The sequence below is a fragment of the Leptodactylus fuscus genome, chromosome 2 (assembly GCF_031893055.1).
Source record: "Leptodactylus fuscus isolate aLepFus1 chromosome 2, aLepFus1.hap2, whole genome shotgun sequence".
NCBI classification, from domain to species: Eukaryota; Metazoa; Chordata; class Amphibia; order Anura; family Leptodactylidae; genus Leptodactylus; species Leptodactylus fuscus.
Genome location: NC_134266.1, coordinates 172,024,063 through 172,030,069, shown reverse-complemented (window position 1 = coordinate 172,030,069; position 6,007 = coordinate 172,024,063).

Sequence of the window (6,007 nt, the reverse complement as noted above, 5' to 3'; positions counted from 1 at the left end):
TTTCATTAAAAAAAATCTTCAGTTTATGAATACCAGACCTTCTGTAAAAAGTTTGGTGAGGGCTGTTAGGCTGGGGAATCAGGTTTCTGGATTTTCACAAATGCCACATCCTAAGCTGTATTACTTGCAGATGTGTAGAATAGTTGCATCAATTCTATTAATGTGTATGTAAATTCAATAATAGAGGGACAACAATGGATTTGGGAAGGAGATTTGGCATCTAACAAAGCTTATGCTTTTGTTATATTCATAAGAGGCAAAAATAACAAAAAAAACAAACTAAAATACATCTAAAAACAAAGACAGATATGTATGCGGAAATGAACTCTCTACTGTGAGCTCTGCCAAGTGTATAGTATTATACCTTTATTAAAGTCCATCATGCAACATAAAACTCAGCTTATTGCTTTCATATAATATTTGTATTGGGACCTTGGATTTTCTGACAAATTAAATGATATCTTTCCAGTTATCTACCCAAAAAAAAAAACACCACTAAAGGGGTTAACTCCTTGTGGCTAGTAAATCCTTCTTGGTGTGTCAATATCTCTTGTATATATTTAATCCACTTGCAATGTTTAAGCCTAGGCTATCCTTAATATCCTGCTAATGTATTGTTATAGTGATGTTTGGCTTCTTTTGTTATATTGATCCCTTCTTGGATCACTCACCAGGAGAAACTACTATTCTATGGACCCCATAAAAATACTAAAAATGAACAGTGGTAGATACCAGCTTTACATGGATGCTCTACAGGCCATACAAGTGAATAAATAGTTAAATCCAGCAACATACAAATGACACCATCTTTTCCTTTTCTTCTCTGTCCAGCCCAGGTCGCCATGATGACTTCTTCCAGTAACCAATTTTCCCTGTAGAATTTGTTGCAGTGACTTATCTTTGGCTCCTGACTTTCACAACACATCCCCACCTTCCACACAAACCAGCCACCTAGTTAGTAATTGGGCACCCTTTTTGACCCTTTTTTCACCATATATATTTAAAAAAAAAATTAAGTCCTACAATTTTTGTTCTTGCCACTAAGCCTAATAATAGACTGACACTTGCTGATTCTGTAAGCTGTTTCCATGTAGCAGTTACTTTATTTACATTCTCAGACAGGATTACAAAAGAATAGTGGTTTCATCCCAAACTTTTTCAAAGCAGACAGAACTCTTTTTTCAGGTTCCCCACTACCATACTTAGTCCCATTAAAAAAGCCAATTATATTCAGACTCTATAATACTTTTCAGCTGTATGCTGCTCCATTCTACTTCTTCTTCCTTCACACACACACAACACTGCTACCTCCATGTTCTTCCCCAAACACAACTCTGTGCCTCCATGTTATTCTAAAACACAGCACTGCTACATTCACTTTCACACACACTTGCAGCTATGTTACGTTCACTGTCTGCCACATACTAGCTTTACTACTTTCATATTTCCCACACACCTAGCTCTACTACCTCCACTTAGCTCTGCTATATCCACAAGTCCTCACACCCTACATTCAGCTATGCTACATGCACTTTTCTCTCTCCACACTCAGCCCTGCTACATCCCTCATCCTTAAGGGTCCATTCACACTGAGGAAAATGGCACGTTTTTTGGCGCTGAATTTTCACTGCTAAAAAAAAAGCCTGCCATTGATATTAATGGCTTCTGCAAGCTTTTTGTTCCAATAGCAGAATTTTCTGTTAGCAGAAAATTTTGCTAGTGGAAAACAAAGCAAGTGGAACCCATTGAAATCAATGGGAGGCTTTTTTTCAGTGCTAAAAATTCAGTGTCAAATAACATGCCATTTTCCTCTGTCTGAATGGACCCTCAGACTTGCTACCTCTGTGCAGCCCTGCACAGTCTCTTGCATACATGGAGCAGTTGTACAAGCTCTGCCCGTGCTTCATCAAAGCTCCTTTTGAAGTGCCTGAAAAATACTGGCTATTACTATTGCCAATGCTGTGCAGTCCTGAAGTATGGAGACATTTCTGAACTTGGATTTTGACATACAGTTTGAAAAACAGTGCAATAGAAGATAACACCTCTATAAATAACACCACTGACTTATTATTGAATCCACTGCTGATAATAAGTGATTTAATTGCATATCTACTACCCCTTCCTGCACTGAGTATGTTTAGAAAACTCTCCCATAGACATCAATGAGGAGAAGCTCGGATAAGACCCCTCACCCTCCAAAATCATGTGCAGAAAATAGAATAACAAAAAACACAATCAGAAAATTAAAACAGATCCGAAGAAAGCCTTTATTTCACTTGTAAAAAAAAAAAAAAAAAAAAAAAAAAGAGAGAAAAAGACCCATTCCCTTTAAATGGTTTGGCAGCCATACTCAAAGTGGAAAGAATAATGTTACGACCAGGTCTGTGTTTAACATTATCTGTGAAAAGCTTCAATTCTTTGTCCCTTTCTTTTTTTCCTTTTTCCAGTTTTATTTGTGTTCAGGATTAATGTGGTCATACTGTGCACTCTGGATTTTTGCTGTATGGAAGCTCCAGTCTTCTAGTGATATAGAATCCATTACCCGCAGATCTCAGCACTTTCTCTTCATTTTGCTCTTTGTATTAATTGATCCCTAAATCTGGATGACTTCATTTCTATCCAGCTGATGTCACACGTCACCACTAATCATCCATGTCACTATGGGGGAAAGTGAATGAAACCGAACTGCCTGCCAAGGATAGAGACAGTCTAGTGTGTAATGCTAAACAGATCTCTACTTGAATATTCCACTAAGACTGTGCAGTTTTATTGAATAGATTCACCGCTTTTGTAAAGCATGAGAAAATTAGTTTTTACTTGGCATCTGACATGTTCCCAAAAATGTCAATGTCAGCATAAAATCTTGGCAGGATCATGGTGAGGTCAACTCTTGTGAAATACATTATGGAAATACACTTAAAGTAGGCCAGCAGTGGAATCTGGAAGGAGAGATGATGATGTGTCCCTAGGCATAAAATGAGAAACTTTAGGATAGTCGAAATTTTGGGGTAAAAGTAAGCAGGAAGAAGTCACTTACTTGTTATCTAGCAGATGTAAGCTAGCATCTAGAAATTATAGACAAAAGAAGATTCTGTCACCTGAAAGTGAACGTACAGGGGCTCTCCTAGCTTTCTTATGGAGGAAATTTATCAAGACCTACATTTTGTACGCCTGCGCTGATGTAGGATTCCGCTGATTTATGATGAGGTGAGGGCTCATTGTATATCAGGCACAGAGGCTACACTGACATTTATGCCAAATTGTAACTGCTGTAGATTGCAGCCAACATTAATGCCTAAAAACTTTCAGAAATAATGATGCATTGGGGAATGAAGCCCTTACCACATCCCCCTTTCCAAAATTGAGGAGGTCCATGTAAAAAATAATAATAAAAAAACACCATTTGTGTTATATTTTTTATTTTTTTTGTTTATTTTTTGTGACCCTTAAAAAGTCTGAACTTTGCACCTTTTTCTTATGCCACACATGTAGCCGAAGAGCAATGTTAATGTGGCATAGAGATCAAGTGTTGTCAATGTCTTTATTGTCAAACCAGTTCTGAAAGACTTTCAGGAAGGACCCGAGTAGCTGCACTGAAGTGAAGGGAGGGGGATTCAACAGGTAAGTAATTCTGTCTAATGTCGGACAAAACCTTTAGCCCTTTGGGGGGCAGCACGGTGGCTCAGTGGTTAGCCTTGCAGCGCTGGAGTCCTGGGTTCGAATCCTGCCAAGGACAACATCTACAAGGAGTTAGTATGTTCCCCCCGGTGTTTGTGTGGATTTCCTCCCATACTCCAAAGACATACTGTTAGGGAAAATGTACATTGTGAGCCCTATATGGGGCACACAATCTACATAAAAAAAACCTTTAGCCCTTTGAACCAGTTCTGAAAGACTTTCAGGAAGGACCCGAGTAGCTGCACTGAAGTGAAGGGAGGGGGATTCAAGATAAGATAAGATATTCCTTTAATAGTCCCACAATGGGGAAATTTCAGTGATACAGTTTCATAGATGGTACAGTAGTATATAACAAGAGAGAAACACATAGAAGCTCATGGCAGATAGAGAAATCCTAGGAATCATAGCAACTAAAAAAGAAAGAAACACAGACATACTGCAGGATCATTTAGTTCTCTGTGCGGAGTGATGTTAATAATAATAATAATAATAATAATAATAATAATAATAATAATAATAATAATACAGCCGACTTGGTTGTAGGACACGAGGAGGGGGGTCACAGCATGTGGATATAACAAGCAGAAATTTTTGCAGAGGTGGGGGACATATGCAGCTATCATGATAACATGTAGCAGTTCCTTTGGTAGGTGGTGAGATCTCCTGCTCACAGCTGATAGTTCGGTAGCTTGTATCAGCACTATTGTCCTTTTAACCACAAAAAATGCCCCAAATGTCCTTCATCACAAGCCGTCCTCCTCCTCCTCCTTACCACAGTGTTCTACTGCCCCAAGGAAGTCAGAGACCATCCAGGTATACATGGTGCTGCTGTCTTGCCAAGCTTCCATAACTCCTGGGGTAGGTGGGTGATGGTTCCCAGGTTGTAACAGTGTCCCACATGTCCACAGTAATAGAAAGAAATACCAGTCAGCTGTAGCATCTTCACACATCAGCAATTGACGCCAGAAATCATCTCCTTGAACGAAGAAGTCCGCATTTCCATGTAGGTTTCTCTTCCATGCCGCATGTTGAGCCATGCTGTCCTAGCTGGGGGGATGGTAACAGGCACATGTGGAAACCAGCTGAACCAGGTCTTGAGTCCATGCTTTACAATGGAAACAAAAGGAACAAAAAAAAAAAAAAAAACTCCACAGGGTCTTCCATTCGATTTATAGTTGCTAAATTCATAGTGCTAGATTGTTGGTTACCGGATTCTTGAAGATACAGAGAAAAAGAGTGAAAAAGGAAAGAAAAGTTTGCTCCCAGCTTGGAGCACTGCATCAAGGCAGCCAAGCCCCTCAGGAGGCGGCGCCTAAAAAAAAAAAAAAAAAAAAAAAAAAGTAAGTAATTCTGTCTAATGTCGGACAAAACCTTTAGCCCTTTGGGGGGCAGCACGGTGGCTCAGTGGTTAGCCTTGCAGCGCTGGAGTCCTGGGTTCGAATCCTGCCAAGGACAACATCTACAAGGAGTTAGTATGTTCCCCCCGGTGTTTGTGTGGATTTCCTCCCATACTCCAAAGACATACTGTTAGGGAAAATGTACATTGTGAGCCCTATATGGGGCACACAATCTACATAAAAAAAACCTTTAGCCCTTTGAAGGACCCACAGTTATTGGATGTAGGTTTACAAATAAAACATCCTTCAATGGAAGTTCATAAAATTAAAGAGAACCTGTCACTATAATGGTAAATAGAATTTTGGCTTCATATAGATTAAGCAGGGGTGGGGTTTTTTTACATTTTTTTCTGTACCCCACCAGACCTGAGATATCGCCTCCATAGTAATTTTGTTCCCAGTATGTAAATTACCCAGTTTTCTCTATTAAGGCGGTAATAGATTCTCCATTGGGACTTTGACTCTGGGACTGTAACTGGTTGCTATTAAATTCTTCATGGGGCAGTAACCTGTGCAACAAAATAGTTACTCCCCCCCCCCCCCCCCAGTCTCTATTGACAGTTCTTTTCTAAGTCCTGTGATGCTGCCCTATCAACTCACAGCTATGTCAGAGTCTCTAGGCCGAATATCATCTAGCGAGACCTCGCTGATTCATCATTTTGCAAGATGGCTCTACACCACAGTAATCCTCCTGAAAATCTAAAAACAAGCACTATAGATCCATCTTTCAAAATCATTCTTCAGTGAGATCTTGTGAGATGACACTTGGCCAAGCCACTCTGACATTGCCCTGAGTTAATAGGGCAGTAGAGAAGAACTGTCCACAGAGCCTGCAGAGCCTGGCCGGATGGAGGAAGGTCTGGGGGGTGGGGTGCAGAAACTATATTAAAAAACTTTATGAAGGCCACATTCTGTGTATAAGCTCTAGCTAA